This window comes from Carassius auratus, unplaced genomic scaffold (assembly GCF_003368295.1).
Source record: "Carassius auratus strain Wakin unplaced genomic scaffold, ASM336829v1 scaf_tig00025783, whole genome shotgun sequence".
Classification (NCBI taxonomy): Eukaryota; Metazoa; Chordata; class Actinopteri; order Cypriniformes; family Cyprinidae; genus Carassius; species Carassius auratus.
In genome coordinates, this window is record NW_020525457.1 from 547,501 (window position 1) to 568,522 (window position 21,022).

The window sequence follows — 21,022 nt, forward strand, 5'->3', positions numbered from 1 at the left end:
TTCAGATTCTAGAGAGCATTTGATTGGACGAGCTGAAATGATGTCATCAAAAGTGTCACTCTGTACATTCTGAATGCACATTTGTTACATCTTCTAAATGCAATCTTTTGGAGCACAAAACATAAAACAAACAAACGAGAAATGAAAAGTGTGTGTGTGTGTGTGTGTGTTTGTGGCTGTGTGTGTGTGTGTGTGTGTGTGTGTGTGGCTGTCACACCAGCAGATGGCAGCAAATACACTGTTTAGCTCAACTTGACATGAAAAAATAGTCAGAAAAAATAAAAAAATTTAAGAATACTAAATTTTATTCAGAGACTGAGCAATTTGTTGCAGATGCTGATATATCTATGATGAGATGTTTGTGATGTAAATCAGTGAGATCTTTCTAACAGTTCAGCAGATACTGACATAAACGCATGTAAATATGAGTCTCCAGTGATGTCTCTCAGTGAGATGAGATGTAAATGATCCACACATATGAAGAAATAAACTCTCCTCAGAAGATGTGAGATGTTCTGGAGGCTTGTGAAGATCATTCCTGCGCTGAGGAACAGTGAAAGTAAAGCTTCTGGAAACAAACGCTCCTCAAAAGATCCTGAGGATCAGATGTGAGACTCTAAAACATGATTGATGGAGAATCAAGTAAAGCTGAGCTGCTTCAGTCCAGGAAGAGTTCATCTGGAGATATCACTGACCTTACTCTGACCTTTACTGGATCACAATCAGGAGAGATCTGAGTCGAGCTGAAGCTGGACGCTTGTACAGTTACACTAGAAGAGCTCTGAGCTGATAAAACACTCTGAACTCTCCTCAGAGACAGAAGACACGGGGAGATCGAGTGAGAAACAGCAGAGATTGATCATTTAGAGCCCTAGTGCATCCATGTGTCATATACAGTGCAGCAGGCTTTATAGGGTTAATGCTTGAATTCCTGTGTGTGTGTGTGTGTTCTTGTGTGTGTGTGTGTGTTCTTGTGTGTGTGTGTGTGTGTGTGTTCACACCTTGCCCCAGTCTCTCTGGCTCTCTGTAGTGGCTGAAGGCATCTTGGACTTCTTCTTGCTGGTTCTGAGTTTCTCTCCAGCTTTGACCACCTCGCTGCTGTCGTTCTTACAGGTGGGACAGTACCTGCACAGACGTCACGTGTGTGTCACGCGTGTGTCACGAGCTGCGCTGTGTGTGAAGCACGAGTGCAGTGTGTCCTCACCAGTCCTCGTCCTCTGGGATGGCGGTCAGCGGAGGGGTCAGGCAGTAGATGTGGAAGGCCATGTTACACTCGTCACACAGCAGCTGCATGTGAGCGTCCTGCTTCCCTCCACACACACAACACGAGCAGAAACGACACTCAGCGTCCGGGTCCGCTTTACAGTGCTTACACTCCGGACCCGTCTTACCTGCACACACACACACACACGTTACACACAACCCAACACGCGTGTCACTGAATGTGTGTGTGTGTGTGTGTGTGCTCACGTTTGAACGGGCCGTCGGCCGCACACAGTCCCCGGCGCTCCTGGTTTCTCGATCCTGTAAACCTCATCCAGAAACTGCAGCTTACAATCACCAATCACATCACCCGGTCCTCTGAAACAACCAATCACAGCAGCGGCTCACCGTGACATCACACCACCCAACCAATCAGAATCTGTTTTGATTTCCTTGTAATGGTTATTAGATTCAATTTCAATAATCAAACAACACCTAATCAATTAAATCATTCATTAAAAATGTATCGATAACATTATGACACCTTTTTATTTTTTGTTTTATCAATAATCAAATTAATGCATAAAATAGATTTTTTTTATATTAATACATCGATTTAAATATAATATTGAATATTTATATATTGATAACAATTAATTCATAATAAATTATTATTTTAAAGAAAATGCAAAAAAAAAAATATTAACATTTTGCATTACTTTTACTTTTATACTTCCCATTTTAATTTTTGTTAAACGTTCAGTTTTTTTGTCTATAAAATATCTATTTAATTTTGCATCAAGTTTACTTAAACGAAAATGATCAAAGTTATTTAGCCAACTAGCTGAAATAAAATAAGTTCAACTTTCTATTTATTTTATTCCAGATAAGGTTTATTTTATTTAAAGTAAGGAAAATATTCCAGTTTTAGTTTATAAGACTAAATTATAAAACGTATAAATGAAAGAAATGGGCAAAACAAAATCTCTTCATTGTTTGAGTTTCATTAAAAAATTATTGTTTAATAAATAATATTAATGTTATAAATTATTAAATTATTATTAACATTATTACTTCTAGAACATTTTAGAAAAGAATAATACCCATAATATATATATATATTATAAAAATGTAAAATAGAAAAATATATATAAATCATATAATTGACGTATTTCTATGTCTATTGTTTATTGTGTTTACCCGAGCAGGATCCTGACGCGGATCTCTTTGTTGGTGCGTGAGACGGCGTTGAGGCTCGTGATCTCGGCGTCGTACCAGAAGCCTCGCTCCTCAGGATTCTCCAGGTTATAGTTGACCATCACCAGGTCACCCACCTGCAGCTGGTCGAAGCGCAGCACAGTCCTGGCCCTCGGGCGAACATTATCTGCGCTCATCTCCACCACGCCGTTCTCCGGATAACTGCAGACCACAGGAACACACACAACCGTCCTCAGCTACAGACGAGTGACTGACAATACACGGCTGACGGCAACACAACGCCACCAAAAACACCTGCAATAATGACTGTTTTCATACAGTTTCCTCAACACTCCCTCTGTTTGTGATTGGTCAGTCAAACAGATAGTCCCGCCCCCAAACCACTCCACTGGTCAGGAGTTAACAGGGTCGATCAAACAAACAAACTGATCAATGTTCTGAAAATCAACCTAGAAATGTCAAATTAAATCAGGGTTCCCTCAAACTGGGGTTCGTGAGTTGGAAAGCTAATAATGAATTAGTCATAAAAATGTCTACAACAAAAAAAACACTTATTAAAAATTCATTAAATTACAAAAGTGTCAAAATAAAATGAAAAAAGTAAAAATAATAATAATAATATTAATTTCAAAACAAAACCAATCAAAATAAAACACTACAAATTCATAAAACCATTAAAGTCAAATAAAAACAAAACAATTAAAATTAAACACTAAGTAAAAGCTAATTCAATTAAAAAAAACAATATTTTAAGATGAAAAACAATAAAATAAAACAAAGTTATTTATATAATAAAATCATCAAATAAAACAATTAAGACCATTTTTTTTATTAAATCATAAAAAGCAAAAAAACAATCAATCAACAACAAAAATTCATAATTAAATAAATCATAATAAATATATAAAAGTTAATTAAATAAAATCTTAATAAAATCTAAATTAAAAAATAATAGTTTTTCTCACTAAAAGTTATTCAAATAAACAAATATTCAATTATTAGTTTTATTTAAAACAACAGTTGTTGTGGGCAGACAAACTGTGTAAGTTTTTAGTTTTTCCAAACATTTAAATAAATAAACTATCATTAAAACGTATTTTATGATTATTTGTGTTGAAAACCTTTTAAAAAGACTAATTATTTTAAATAAATAAAATAAAACAATATTAGTAATGTTAATTATTTAAAGGTTAAAAAACCTGAGACAAATAATAGTAGGTACTGAATATAAATATATATAAAAAAGAATAAAAAATATGATGTCAGTTAAAATGTTTGTATGTTATTAGCATTTAAATAAATAAACTATATTTTTCTTTAAACAAATTTTTATTTAAAACGAGCCATTTAATTATTATTATTTGTTTTTACGGTTTTAGCATTTCAGTAAACAAAAAATATTAATTAAACACATTTATCTATTTATTTATTTATCTACTTAAAAACTAAAAATAATTTTAAGTACCTTAAATATAAGTAGAAATGCATGTATGAAAAGCCCTGCTCTAAATGAATCCAGAGATGCCTAGTCTTCAGCTCGGTTTCCCAGCATGCTTTGCTCTTGGCATCGACACACTCACGTATTCAGAACACATCGCATCTCACAGAAATATAGCGCGTCCACTCCCAAATAGCACTCGGAAACTGAATCCAGTGAGAATCCGGACAAGCAGAAAAAACAAAGAGACTTGCTTTCCTTCCCATGATGCACTTACTCTTCATATTTTAATGTGGTAGGAGACATGCTCAGGACCCGGTTTGGACGTCGACGGTTCGCTGCTGTCTGAGTTTAGCGCTGTGCTGTGACTGGATGCTGCTGATGATGATGATGAAGGGGCGGCGCTCGTCTCCGTCTCCAGCTTGCAGTGACTGCGTTTGCTGGGTCGGCCCACCCTGGCCACAGGGGGCGCTGTTCCCGCTCGGCCGTTCTGTCCTTTAGAGGCCGGAGAGACCTTCTCAATCACGCCTTCGAACCAGGCTCCGATGCTGATGTCCCTGCAGTCCACCAACTCATTCACCTGAACACCACACACCATCACACATCATCACCATCACCATCACCACACCACCACCATCACACATCATCACCATCACACACCTTCACACATCACACAACATCACACACCTTCACACATCATCACCATCACACACCATCACCATCACACACCATCACATCACCATCACACATCATCACCATCACACACCATCACCATCACACATCATCACCATCACACACCATCACATCACCATCACACATCATCACCATCACACACCATCACCATCACACATCATCACTATCACACATCATCATTCATCACATCACCATCACACACCATCACCATCAAACATCATCACCATCACACACCATCACCGTCACCACCATCACCATCACACACCACCACCATCACACATCATCACCATCACACACCTTCACACATCATCGCCATCATCACCATGACCATCACACACCATCACCATCACACATCATCACCATCACCATCACACATCATCACCATCACCATCACACATCATCACCATCACCATCACACATCATCACCATCAATAAATCTATTTTATTAACTAATATTTTAAGTAGTAATAATAATTAACTTTATTATATAATTATGTTGTTATTAACACTAATAATTATTGTTATTGTAATTTTTATATATAATTTTAGTATTATTATTTCAAATGTTAGAATTCACACTTTGGTTTTGGTGAATACTAAATATTAAATGATAATTAAAAATAAATAATAATTAAAAAATACATAAAAACAAAAATTATATTGATTGACATTATTATTGTCTATAAAAATATAATAATAATAATTACATATGTTAGAAATTCATTGCTTTGGTTTAAGTAAATAATAAACATTAAATGATAATTAAAAATTAAACTTATTATAAAATAATATAAAAACAATTACAAACGATTACATTTAGATTATTATTGTCTATAAATAACATAATAATAATTCCATATGTTAGAATTCATGCTATGGTTTTGCTACCTGACTCATCTTAATATTAAATTATAATAAAGAGATACTATTGTTATTATTAATGCATTTTAATGTTTCATGGCACTTAGCAATTTAATGTTTTAAATTAAATGCAATTAATTAATTGTAAATTACATTGATAAGAACAATATAAAAACTTAAATTATATTTTAGATTATTATTATTTAGTACAAATTATAATAATAATAAAATTATATATTATTGTCATTATTAATGCGTATAAATTTTTTGTAGCACCTTCAATTCAATTGTTAATTTTGTGCAATTAATCAATTCTAAATTCAATTAATAAAATAATAAATAAATAAATAAATAAATATAAAAAAAAAAACATAAAAAATACCATAATAATTATTTAATTATATTATGTTATTATACTTTATATTATTTTAGAATTAATATAAAAACAATGTTAAACAACTCAATAATTCACCATAAGCTGTATGTAAATGTAATAAGTAATTTTCCTACAGGAGTCAATGACGACAGACTCCACAATCATTTCTAAGAATCACCTCTGAAGTATTTTTAAGGACTGTAAGTCACAAGCTCTTACTCTGAAGAGTCCGATCCCGGGATCGATGAGGAGTGTCCGGCTGGAGGTGGACGGCTGGCTTTCTGGAGACGGACTGCAGGGCTTGGACCCGTTTCCGTTGCTGTTGGCGACAGTTGCTGGGGAAACGACTGTTGTGGTGGGTGTGGCTGAGGTGGGGACAGATGCTGTGGTGGGTGGGGCTACATCACAGGCCACGCCCTCGCCGTTGTTGAGGGAGGGGCTGTCCGGGGGGTCGGTCTGCGAGCGAATGAGCAGCTGGACGATGTCATTAAGACCAACGTTGTAATCGAAGAGCGTCTGGCCATCTTCCATCTACAAAAAACAAAGTGTAAAAAAATGAATTAGTTCGCTAAAATAAGAAGTGCATCATAACTTATTTGCATAGTCATTTATTTGATAAACAAATACAGTAAAAATAGTGAAATATTATTCTAATGTAAATCATCTGTTTTCTGTGTGAATCTGTGTTAAAGTGTAATGTATTTCTGTATTTTCAGCATCATTCCTCCAGTCTTCAGTGTCACATGATCTTCAGAAATCAGAATAATATGATCATTTACTGCTTGAGAAACATTTCTGATTATTATCAATGTTGAACACAGTTGTGCTGCTCAATATTTCTCTGGAAATCATGATGCAGTTTCATTCAAAATTTAAGATACTTTAAAAAATATATATATTTTCTCATCAAAGATGCCATTAATTGATCAAAAGTGACAGAAAATACATTTATAATGTTAAAAAAAATTATATTTAAAATAAATGATGTTCTTTTGAACTTTCTATTCATCTGTGAATCCTGAAAAATAAAATCTATCAGTTTCCACAAAAATATGAAGCACTGTTACTTTAAATTGTAATAATGTTTCATGAAATTACCGTTTTACTGTATTTTTTTAATCAAATAAAGGCAGCCTCGTGAGCAGAAGAACGTTTTATAACATCAAAAATAGTATTATTATATTTAAAAAATATCTATTTAAATATTTGGTTTTGTCCTCCATGGTCACACACACACACACATACACACACACACACATATATATATATATATATAAAACGATGTACAGATAAGGTCCAGACACACACACACACACACACACACACACATATATATAAAACGATGTACAGATAAGGTCCAGACACACACACACACAGACACACACAGACACACACACACACATATATATATAAAACGATGTACAGATAAGGTCCAGACACACACACACACACACACACACACATATATATATAAAACGATGTACAGATAAGGTCCAGACACACACACACACAGACACACACACACACATATATATATAAAACGATGTACAGATAAGGTCCAGACACACACACACACAGACACACACAGACACACACACACACATATATATATAAAACGATGTACAGATAAGGTCCAGACACACACACACACACACACATATATATATAAAAGATGTACAGATAAGGTCCAGACACACACACACAGTAGGCATCTATTTCACAGTCGTTGTGTGTTTTATTGCAGTCTGAGACTGAAGGGATTCGTCTTCTGCTGAATCATCACCGCAAACACAGAAATAAAGGAGCGTTAGATTAGTGATGGCGGCTCCAGAGCGTGTGTGTGTGTGTGTGTTGCCACAGCAACCCCCCAGGATCCAGTGCACACACACACACACACACACACACACGATGGTGTGAGATATCAGCGGTGGATTCGCTGGTGGGTCTCATTAGAGAATCAGAATCAGTTTCTGTTCTCCTGCTCCAAACACTGTTTCCTGCTTTATAACGCGTGAGGACGACACACAGACAACGCTTCGACACATCGTGTTTCCTTCGGTCTGCTCGACTGACGCCTCAGCGCTCTGAAACCATCATTCGTGACGGAAATCTAATGTTCCTCTGTTCTCCTGCACCTGGATGAGTTTCATCTTCTGATGAAGACAAAAGAAGAAACACTGGTAGCCACTGATTTCCATGGTATGGGGAAAAAATACTGTGGAAGTCAATGGCTACCGTCAACATTCTTAAATCCCTTTAAAGGGACAGTTCACCCAAAAATGAATATTACCCCATGATTTACTCATCCTTAAGTCATCTTAGATGTATATGACTTTGTAATGTCAGAACAATCCAATCGGAGTTATATAAAAAATCCCAGCTTTATAATGGAAGTGAATGGGTGTTTATTTTTCAATAGTCCAATAAAGCGCATCCATCCATCATATAAAGTGTCCCACACAGATCCAGCGGGTTTTTGGCCTTGAGACTTCTTTAAAAAACATTAAAAGTTTTGCTGATCCCAAACTTTTGACCAGTTGTATATACAATGGATTTATGCACTTATTTTGGACTATTGAAAAATAACACCCATTCACTGCCATTATAAAGCTTGGAAGAGCCAGGACATTATACACACCTCGGATGATTTTTTTTGATCTTCCCAAAATATCATATCATGATCTTATCACACAATCACGATCCACGATCTGAATCGCTTTTTATTAAAGTAATAAAGTGATTCTATCATGAGCGGCGAGAGATTGTCTTGAGATTGTTTGAGTAACATGATTGACACACACAGGTTTATTACGCTGCTGTCACTTTAAGACTCAATGCACAGATCTAATATGAAGCAAATCATGGGCTAATTTACATTTTTGGGTGAATTATTATTATTGGATGGGAGGAGCTACAAATAGTGTTTAGTAATGAGAACGGCATGAATTGATTCTTGGGATATAGATTGGTTTTCCTCCACATCTCACGTGTGCAGCTCAAAATAAACCTGTGTTGTAATGCATATAAATAAAAGATGTTTGGATTTCAGGCTTATTATCATTAATACCAATGCTTAGTATGTGGTTGACTATCATTTTTAATGAAAAACACAACAACAACAACAACTCATAAGAAGAAAGACACACACACACACACAAAAAATCAGCTTTCAGTGTGTTTTAAAGAGAAAACTGAAGATTGATGAATTGATGAAAATCCTGTAAAAACTACTTGTGGTGCTTCATGTGATTTCTGCAAACTCTGATTTCTTCTGCGGTTCTCTGTGAGGTGACAGATTCACCCAAACACAAGCGTGTTAATCCTAAAAGCGCTGACATGATCCTGAAGGTGAAAGAGTGTCTCCAGTGGAATTCAGCTGAAGTGGGGAACGAGAGAGGACTGCTGGAAAATGACTCATGTTTGTTTTCCCGTCCAGATTCCAGATAATTCCCGCAGAAACATCTCCAGACTCACACGCTTCCATTACTCACGAGTGTTTCCCTGAATCTCTCGCCCCGCTGAACACACACCTGTAAACACGCTTTACACAGTTAAACCCCACTGTAGTGTGTATTACTGACTCTGTGTGTGTGTGTGTGTTCTTCTCTGGTTTAATCTGGCGAGCCGCCGGAGCGCTGTGAGCTCGTCCTGTAGTAAACTGGGAGCAGTTTTACCGCAGTATCGCCAGTAAACAGACTTCGATGTGTTCGATCTGAGCGTGACCTACTTCCTCTTTCTTTCTTCAATTCTTCACGAGGGGGGGGTCCTCACATATCCCAGAATTCCATGCTGGGCTCTGCAGTGGTGTTCATTCCCTGCTCGGCTAGTTTGAGTTTCCATCTTTGTTGGAAGGAAAAGCACACATGTGTGTTTACTCTCACACATGCATTTTTGCAACCAACAGATTGTCAAATGCACCACACACACACACACACACACACACACACACACACACACACACAGCGACTCGTGGCTGTATTGGAGGTTGTGCAGCGCTCCAGTGATTTACATAACATCATGTCTTCTCACTGCGCTCAAAATGGCGCGGCGTCAGACAGAGCAGGACTACAGCCAGACGACAAGAGCTCGCTTCACACGCTTTAATGAGAGCTCAGACCGCTTCTGTTAGCAGTGTGTGTGTGTGTGTGTCTGTGTGTGAGTGTGTGTGTGAGATAGTGTGTGTGTCTGTGTGTGTGTGTGTGTGTGTGTGTCTGTGTGTGTGTGTGTGTGTGTGTGTCTGTGTGTGAGTGTGTGTGTGTGTGTGTGTCTGTGTGTGTCTGTGTGTGTGTGTGTGTGTGTGTGTGTGTGTGTGAGATAGTGTGTGTGTCTGTGTGTGTGTGTGTGTGTGTGTGTGTGTGTGTGTGTGTGTCTGTGTGTGAGTGTGTGTGTGTGTGTGTGTGTGTGTGTGAGATAGTGTGTGTGTGTGTGTGTGTGTGAGATAGTGTGTGTGTCTGTGTGTGTGTGTGTGTGTGTGTGTGTGTGTGTCTGTGTGTGAGTGTGTGTGTCTGTGTGTGTGTGTGTCTGTGTGTGTGTGTGTGTATGTCTGTCTGTGTGTGTGTGTGTCTGTCTGTGTGTGTGTGTGTGTGTGTGTGTGTGTGTGTGTGTATGTGTGTGTGTGTGTGTGTGTGTGTGTGTGTGTGTGTGTGTGTGTGTGTGTGTGAGGAAAGGACGGCTGGTTTTGTGTGGAGAGGAGAGCAATGTGTTTCTGTTTGTGTGTGTTTGTGTTCAAACTTGTGCATCACTTGTGCGTTAGCCGGAGATAAACACTCTCACACTCACACACAAACACACACTCACACTCATACACTCTCCCACACACACTCTCTCACACTCATACACTCTCACACACACACACACACTCACACTCATACACTCACACACACACTCTCACACTCACACTCATACACACACTCTCACACTCACTCTCTCTCACACACACACACACACACTCACACTCTCACACTCACTCTCACACTCACACACTCTCACACTCATACACTCTCACACTCATACACACAATATCACACTCACACACACACTCACACTCACACTCATACACTCTCCCACACACACTCTCTCACACTCATACACTCTCACACTCTCACACACACACACTCACACTCATACACTCACACACACACTCTCACACTCACACTCATACACACACTCTCACACTCACTCTCTCTCACACACACACACACACACTCACACTCTCACACTCACTCTCACACTCACACACTCTCACACTCATACACTCTCACACTCATACACACAATATCACACTCACACACACACTCACACACTCTCACACTCTCACACTCTCACACACACACTCACACACCTTCACACTCATACACTCTCCCACACACACACTCTCACACTCATACACTCTCACACACACACACTCACACTCACACACACTCTCTCACTCTCACATACACACTCTCACACTCATACACACTCTCACACTCACTCACACACACACACACTCACACTCATACACACTCTCACACTCACTCACACACACACACACACACACACTCACACTCATACACACTCTCACACTCACTCTCACACTCACACTCTCACACTCATACACACAATATCACACTCACACACACACACACACACACACACTCTCACACTCATACACACACTCTCACACTCACTCATACACACACTCACACTCACACACAGTCTCACACTCTCACACTCACACTCATACACACTCTCACACTCATACACACAATATCACACTCACACACACACACACACACTCTCACACTCATACACACACTCTCACACTCATACTCTCATACTCTCAGACTCACACTCATACACTCACACACACACACACTCTCACACTCATACACACACTCTCACACTCATACTCACACTCATATTCTCATACTCTCAGACTCACACTCATACACTCACACACTCACACTCACACACACACACACACACTCTCACTCACTCTCTCTCTTCTTCTCTAGGTGATGATGTGTTGTTGTATGAGTGCTGACAGAGGTTTACTCTGGTGATTGACTGATAACCCAATGCATACATCAGTGTAACATCACACACACAGCGCTAGAGAGGAGTGTATGAACGGAGGAGATCATGAGCCGGATCTGACATGGGTTTGTGTGAATGTGTGTCACAATCCGACCTCAGACTGAACTCACACTCCAGAAACTTCCTCAGAAAACCAGATCATGACACACACATCACTCCACAAAAGCAGCTCCACGTGACGACAGACCGCAGCTGACAGAAGCAGAGAGGAACACAAGTGCACTCAACAGTGAACACTGTCTGATGATGAAGCTACATCACTTTCAGATGCTACCACTCAACTATTGATGCTGACTGCATTTACCTGTATTTGTGTCTTGTTAACAAGTAAAAAAATTCTTCAAAATTATGAAAGCAAGATGAATGTATAAAATCAAAAACTGCTATTGTTATTATTATATATATATATATATATATATATGATTTTATATCTATTATATATTTCATTTTCTATCAACAAAATTAACATGATAAATAAATATGAATGAATTCAATAAATACATCTAATTAGAACTATATATATATATATATAATGAATATGAAAGAAATCTGAAAAATGCACACAACAAAATTACTAAAGCTATAATTAAAATTATATTTATATAAAAGTTCTTTAGGTCAAACTGAAGAACTAATACAAATAAAAATAAAAAAATAAAAAAATAAAAATAACTAAAACATTAACAACATAATTTATTCAAAATATTTACTCATATATTATAGTAAATAATTGTACAACTATATACTATTAGATTATTTACTAGTAGATTAATGTTAAAAACAGTTTGTAGCATTTTTATGTAATATAAATAAAACTATATAAAATAAACCTAAAAACATTATTATACATATATATTTTTTAAAAACTTAAAAGTGTACAACCTTTTTTAAATGGAAACAAAAAAGTATTAAAAACAAAAAAAAAATTAGAGTACATAATTTCATAACTATACTAGAGTATTTAAGTTATTTACTGATACAAAAAACAGCTGTTTGTAGAAGACCTATTATGTCCCTTTTTACAAGATTTATAATAAGTCTCTAATGTCTGTGAAGTTTTAGCTCAAAATACCCTACAGATCATGTTTATAGCTTCTTGTTTAGGATAAGAGCCAAAACAGCTGCTTTTTTGTTTGTCCCTTTAAATGAAAATGAGCTGGTAATCCCGCCTCCCTTTTCGGAAGAGGGCGGAGCTTCAAAAGCACATGCTCTGGCAAAGCAAGAGCACTTCAACTGTACAGTGCAGGAAAGGCACTTTTATGAATAAAAATTACCACATAGATTTTTACCATTAAAGGCTGGTTGTTTCACACACTGTGGCCATACAACAAATTATCAACGTGATTATTGCATAATAGGTCATCCTTAATTTTCTAGCAATAAAATTTAAGTAAACATAATAAATCTGAAACACAGCAAAATTGCAAAAAACTTGAGCTAAATTAAAAACTGAAAATTTCGAAACAAAATATTACAGAATGTAATACTAAAGCAATTTATAAAAAAAGAAATCACAAAGATTTGAATGGGCTTTTATTTTAAAAAGAAATTATAAAAAAAATATATTCTTTTTTTAAGACATAAACAACTAATTACTGTAACTTAAAGGCAGAAAGTCTAAAAATACAATTCTAAATATTAACAAAATATTAAATTACAGTAAAATCTTAATGATTTTAAAGTGCTTTTATTTAACTATTAAGTTTCTTAGAGCGTTTCAAAATTTTTCCCAGTGAATTATGGGTAAGAGAGTGATGCGACAAATGTTAATAATATAATTAACAAAAAACAAACATAAATCTAAAGATTTTAATTAAATTTCAGTTGTATTTTTTTATATTAAAAGTATATATTTTTATAATATAAAATATTTAACTATATTATAAAAAAACGAAAGACAATAAATAAAATATCAAAAGTAAAATTAGATGCAATTATAAAAATGAAACCTTTAGTCCACCTCAAAGGCTAACTGAAAATGAAACGGTAATAAAAACTAAATTAAATATTAAAAGAATATATAATAATAATAACCCAATGTTTAAGACTCATCAGAAGTAACACGCATTAGAATCAGTTTGAATCATTTCAGTAAATCTGCTCATTTCAATGAATCGATTCCAAACACAGTTCTGATTCATTTACTGAATCACGCACAAATCATCAGCGTGTGAAAGTCAAAATTCAGAATTTTCTTTTCGCATAATTGCAAGATAAAAACTTGCAAATCAGATTTTTTTTCTCTCTCAGAATGATAAAATATAAACTCATAATTACGAGAAAAATATATACAAAAAATGTCGCAATTTTCTTTTCTTTTTTTACAGTGGCGGTAACGGACTTGCATACACTGATCCCGGAACGTATTTTCCAATTAATATTATTATGCATATTTTTAATAGGTTTTAAAAATTTCTAAATATATTTATGGTCACATTTGGGGGTTCGTGACATTTAAAAGAGATGAAACTCTTGATTTAACCAGTATGAGTGATGCTAGTTAGACTACTGTAAGTCACACACATGACGCGTGTTTACATGACGCGAGCATTATTACGGATCGCGCGCCGCTCTGAATCAGGAAGTTTTCTGTCTGAATCCGGATCCGTTGCGAGAAGCGGATTCCCGTGCGAGCGTCTCTTACCTGTTTTCCTCGGTAGAAGAGCCTCTGCTGCTCGGGCTTGACGTTGAAGATGTCGCGGATCTTGACGCGCAGCGACTCGATCTTCGTGAGGCGCGACAGATCCTCCACCGTCCGCGTCTCTTTGCCGTCGATCGTGCGGATCTGGATCCACATCGTCGCTCCGCGCCAACCGACCGACGAGCGTCAAGAGCAGCGCGAACGAGCGCGGAAAGTGCGTATGTTTGGGGGGCGTCGGGGGCGTACGCGCTCCTCTGCGGGAGAACGCGCGTCACGTCAAGTCTCGCGAGGCGATGGGAACTCTCGCGAAATGTAAATATGGGGGGGGGGGCTGTGCTTTTAAAGATATAGACACACTTTAAAAAACGTTCTAAAGAGAAAAACTGTCAAAATGAGATTAATATATCATATATATCTGAATAAGTAATAAAATAAATGAATACAAACAATAATAAAGGCTTCTAAACAAATTAGAGATGAGATTAATATAGCATAAGATTGATATATGTGTATATGTATTAAAATAAATAAAAAGCAGTAATAAAAAACATTTACAAATATTGGAGAAAAGTTGTAAAAATAGAAAATTGATGAATGAAATAATTACATAAAATAAATTAAATTAGATTACAATAAATCAATAATTAAAATAACATAATGATGATGAAAATATGTGGGAAAGGGAGATACATTTTTTTTTGCTATTTGTAGAAACCGTAAATGTAATGTTTGTATTTGATGAGTTTATCTAAATCAGTTTTTGATTATTATTACTCAGTTAATCTTATTAATATGTAATAGCATACTACTTTATAATTAAGAATAAAGATATAATAGTAGTGTATTACAATTATAATTCTTAATAGCAATATTTATTAATTTATTTTACAATAAAAAAATATAGAATATTCAAATTAAATGTTAATATTTAAATATAAATCTTGTGCAATTACTCAATATCTAATTAAACAGAGAGAAATAAATAATTGTTATTTTAATTAAATAAGACTAGATTAAAATTATAAAAAATAAAAATTTAGATTCTAAAATAGAATAACGACTAGACATTAAAGAGAATGATTGAAAAATAAAAAGTAAATTAGATTAGAACAACAACATTAAAAAGATGTGACTTTTTTTGTACAGCATAGAATAATGAAACATTTTAATGTTAAGAAATGAATCTCATGTGGAAAACAAAACGCATCTCACACACTTTAAATAATATTTTTATTATGACAGAAGCTGTACGTGTACCACTACAGAGAAGGAAAATAAACTACGGAGAGAGCACAGCGACACACAACAAACACTAAACATGCTTCTGACACACAAACTCAAGAGCTTTGGAGCGTCTGTGTCCTTTCCCTTCAAGGTTTGTACCAGTCGAGAGAAATCAGGCACACGATTCATCCCCAAAATACTACAAACGGCATTCCGAGGTAAAAACGGACCATAAACGATGAACAGAAGAGCCTCAGAAACCTACAATCACAGGCTTCGACATTAAAGAGCAGAAATAAACATCCAAACCGAATGCAGAAATGACCTTTTGTACATTCCAGAACATCAGAGAAACAAAAACACAAGCTTTAAAAGCGAACCGATTCACTTTAAATGAGTCAAACAGCACATGAACGATTCTTCTGCTCCGTCTGAAGCCTGTAGACGATCAGAGCGCTTCACAGGACGCAGACGGAGCAACGAGAGGAGGCTAGTCTTCATCAGAGGAATCCCTGTCAAAGCTGTAGGCCATGAAGAGAACGTCAGGTCGAGCGGGGACCAGAGCGTGGCCCGGTTTCACCATCTCAAAGCCCAGGAAGCTGAACGTACGCATCAGTTTCACTACAAGAGAGGAACACACACACACAGGTCAGTGCGCGCACACACACACACACACACACACACACACACACACACACGAGGTCTGAGCAGAGTCTGACATACCTCGGTCGTCTCTGTTCTTATAGAAGCAGACGAACACACTGACGACCTTCAGATGTTCTTCAGCAAACTCCAGCAGAGAGACGAAGCTGAAACACACACACACACACACACACACACACACACACGTCAGATTAACACAATGTTTAAATACGATTTGGAAAAATCTTTTTTTCTAGTTGTTGTTCTACCGTTTGTGTTTATTTAAAATCTATATTGTATTCTGTATTTTATACAAAATATAACATTTATTTTTATTCCAATTTGTATTTATTTAAATCTTTTAATCTCATACTTTTTTTTTTTAGCTTTTAATCTAATATTTAAGTCTCATTTTATAAAAATAAAAAAAAGTCAGTGTATTATATTTAATTTCTTATTTTAAATAATTTGTATTAGATTTATGAATTACACTATAAGCATTAAGTGTATGATTTAATATTTTATCCAATATATTTTAATCCAAATTCAAATAAAACTATATTTTAGTTTCATTATTTGAATCTAAAATTATCTAATTTGTATTAATTTAAATCTCACTTTTAATATTTAAATGTAAACATTTATTTTTATCAATTATATTGCTGTAATATTTTAATCTTTTTTTATTCTAATTTTTTAAATCTTATTTTATTTTTGTTCTCTAACCACTTCCACAGATCCCAGCACACTCTCGAGGACCGAGAAACTCAACTCTAGATGTTCGGGTGGTTGCCGGGGTGTCGTGTGCGGTTGCTAGGCACTCACCTCTCTTTACTGCCCTCTGGAAACGGTTCGCAGGGAATCTCCACGAACAGGGCGGGGCCTCGAAGCACCGCCTCCCATTCAATCACCCGGGAAACAGTGGGCCGGCTCTGGAAGTGCAGTATCCGGGGGCGACCGGCCCCAGCGGGCTCTTCAATAACAGTCAACTTCCTGTCCTGAGAACCAATCAGAAGACGTGTTTGTTAGGGACACGAATCACTTCATATCTGCGTTCGGTTCGGTTCTGTGATTGGAGAACTTCTGTTTGACTTAACTAACATTCATCAGTGACTTTCTTTTTTCTCTAGATTTTTACTTTGTTAATAATAATTACAAATAATAATACAAATTAACAAAACTAATACATATTCAGTAGAAAACTTTAAATAAATTATAATTTTCCAAATACGTTTACATATATTTATTGTATTTTGTTAATAAAAAAGCACCTCAAATACTCAAATTACTATCATTCACCCCAGTTTTCTGATCGCACAGGTTTCTAAGTACTTCCAAAATAATGTTTATGACTTTTAAAAAAAATACAATTAGAAATAAACTGATATTTAAATCAAGAACTAAAAAACCCTTGACAATTAACAGCTTGTAGAGCGTAGCTTGTAGTATGCAGTGTGTAACTTGTAGTGTGCAGTGTGAAACTTGTAGAGCGTAGTATGTAGTGTGCAGTGTGTAGCTTGTAGAGCGTAGTATGTAGTGTGCAGTGTGTAACTTGTAGTGTGTAGTGTGTAGCTTGTAGTGTGCAGTGTGAAACTTGTAGAGCGTAGTATGTAGTGTGCAGTGTGTAGCTTGTAGAGCGTAGTATGTAGTGTGCAGTGTGTAGCTTGTAGAGTGTAGTATGCAATAAGTAGTATGCAGTGTGTATCTTGTAGAGTGTAGCTTGTAGTATGCAGTGTGTATCTTGTAGAGCGCAGTATGTAGTGTGCAGCATGTAGAGCGTAGTATGTAGTATGCAGTGTGCAGCTTGTAGAGCGCAGTATGTAGTGTGCAGCATGTAGAGCGTAGTATGCAGTGTGCAGCTTGTAGAGTGTAGCTTGTAGTATGCAGTATGTATCTTGTAGAGCGTAGTATGTCGTGTGCAATGTGTATCTTGTAGAGCGTAGTATGCAGCTTTTAGAGTGTAGTGTAGACACTCACGGAGTACAGCTGCTGCTGCGGTGGTGGTGGTGCCGCGGTGGATGCGTGATCCCGTGCTCCATTCCCTCGCCCACCTGGGATCTTCAGAGGTGGGTGAGGGGCATCAGGAACACCACAGAGGCCCCGGACCAGTGGAAGTACTACAGCACAGCGACAGACTGAGAGAGAAAGAGAGAGAGACACACACACTTCATATCTGTTCTGTCAGCAGGGACACACACAGTTTCACAAACATTAGCTACAATCTCCAGCTCATCTCTTTCCAAACGGTTCTCAAGCAGATCAACCCCATGTAGTACTATGTAGGATAATTAATAATGGTTATTGATACAATGTAATCATTATAAAAGGTCAGCATCAAAAGATGTTACAAAAAAAAAAGCAGGAAGAGGAGAAAATACAGTAAATATTTCTTACCTTATTGCGGAACACATAATTACCATAAATATTTCACGACATTCTTTTCAAGGTCACATGCAATCAAGCCACGAAAAGTGAGTAATAAAAGTCACGAAATATAAATTAGCATAATTATGCAATACACGTCACTGTTGCATAATTTTTCATCTAAACTAGCTTCCAATCTAATTCAAACGGACAACACTATATAAAACACAGTACAACACTACATAACCAACCAAACATATCTGAATAACTAAACATGTCGGCGTGATCAAAGGCCCGAGGCGGATGACGTAATGACGGCATCTGTGACGTACGTGCGAAAACGAGGCATTCGACGTCAAATCACAAAACAACACGACTTGATTAACGAAGTCAACACAGTATGAGCGTTAATCTATCGAAAATAGTCATATACCGCTGAATGGAAATATTGAAAAACAATCGGGTGTGTGAATGTGAGTTTAAATGGGTACATCCGATTAGGCCACAGATGCTAGCAGCTGATTTCAATCAGATGGATTAAAATGTATCATTTTAACATGACACGGATCATAAATAAGGGGTTGCAACACTTTAAAGCTGTAAAAGTGTCACGTGCTGTGTTGTTGGTTGCAAATGTTAAACGCGATTAAAAACCAACCGCTAATATTAGCATTAGCCTTAAAGGCCCTGAGAGAAAATAACTCGCGGTTGAAAATTAAGACAACGGCTCGCACTATTATGACTCTATAAAGTCATATTTACAGTGTGTGGATTATGTGAATGGTTGAATGTGTGTGAACGAGCTGTTAAAGAGCTGAAAGTCTCTCACCTCCCCATCATGTCGTTAACACTGTTGCTGATCGCCTCCATGATGATGCTAGTCTCACACGGTTTATTTCCTTCTTTCTCGCGGGCAAAGCAATGACTGTTTAGGATCCGCTGGAGGTTGGATTTTACCATCCGGCCTCGGGAGAGTTCACGGCGGCTGTGTGCTCGTCTGCTGTCGGCTGAGAGTGAGGAGCTCAGAGGCGGGACGCGACAAAAACACGCTCCGCGCTACTACGGCGAAGGCGCGGCTCATGAATATTAATCAAGCCGTAATGACGTCACGTAGCGAGTGGCGCTACGCATCGTACGTGCACCAGAGCACATGCTTAATTAATATTCAAAAGGAACGCTTTCAGCCAATCGGCTCGGTCAAGTGTGCGAACGAGAGCATGCGTCATTAATATTCATGAGCTGATGCTTCGCTATAGTAAAACGTGGAAAATTACTGAGAGGAAGCGAATGTAATTTTGCTCTCGAGTCTGCTGACTGAGGCGTGAATGTGTTATGATGTTTTGACACTTTATTTATGTGCATCTGAGACGGTGAAGATCACGTCGTTCTCACGGAGAAAGTTTAGAAAAGATGTATCTTTCAAATCAAAAGTACAAAATGAACTAATCAAAAGATTTCAGTGTAACCATTGTACATTCATGCACTTTAAATAGTTTTTATAAATATGTATTTTTAAATAAATTTCATTACTTCTATATATATATATATATATATATATATATATATATATATATGTGTGTGTGTGTGTGTGTGTGTGTGTGTGTGTGTGTGTGTGTGTGTGTGTTTTATATTTATGTGTAATTATGTATATATTATTACTAAATGTATATACATATGTGAGTACATGACACTCAGTTGTGCGCCCCCTGGCGGACGCTCTGTGTCCTGCTGCAGCTTCTTCACTGACCGCTAGATGTCAGAGCTGTTCTTTTACTGTCTATGGTAATAATACAGTGAGTGAAATGAAATCAAAGCAGACACCAGAGCAGAACATGTTTAAACAGATGTTACAGATCCACATCAAACCATAATTTTTTTTGGTTTAATTCCATAATTGTCTGATAGGCAGAGACACGTTACTGTAGTTCCAGTAAATGACCTCAACCTCACAAACACAATGAAATGCTGAACAGATTCCCACAATCGCAATCAGACAGAGATGAGTTCATCACATCTGAGACTGAACTTCTCCTGTTTATAGCGATCAGGAGTCTCATATGTGACCTTTATGTGCTCATCTTTCTGAGATATATCTTATAGTTCAGTTTTATATTTCTAGACTCAAGGTAAGATCAGTAGAGAAGGAGCGTTTAAAGAGATCTTAACAAAAATGTGTCTGGATTTCTCTCTGGAGGAAGTGTTATTATGGATTACAGACTCGTATTTTAGTTTAAAATGCTGGATGTGTTTCAGGTTTTGTCTTCTCCAGATGTTCACTGATGGA

The 21,022-nt window shown here is 36.8% G+C and overlaps 2 pseudogenes; both read right to left on the minus strand.

The window, feature by feature from the left end:
• The window catches only part of LOC113078469 (E3 ubiquitin-protein ligase UHRF2-like), a 20,149-nt pseudogene extending 5,357 nt beyond the window's left edge, over positions 1-14,792 (minus strand).
• Positions 14,793-15,719: 927 nt separating this feature from the next.
• LOC113078462 (ornithine decarboxylase antizyme 2-like) lies at positions 15,720-19,811 on the minus strand (annotated as a pseudogene).
• Between the last annotated feature and the right edge of the window lie 1,211 nt (positions 19,812-21,022).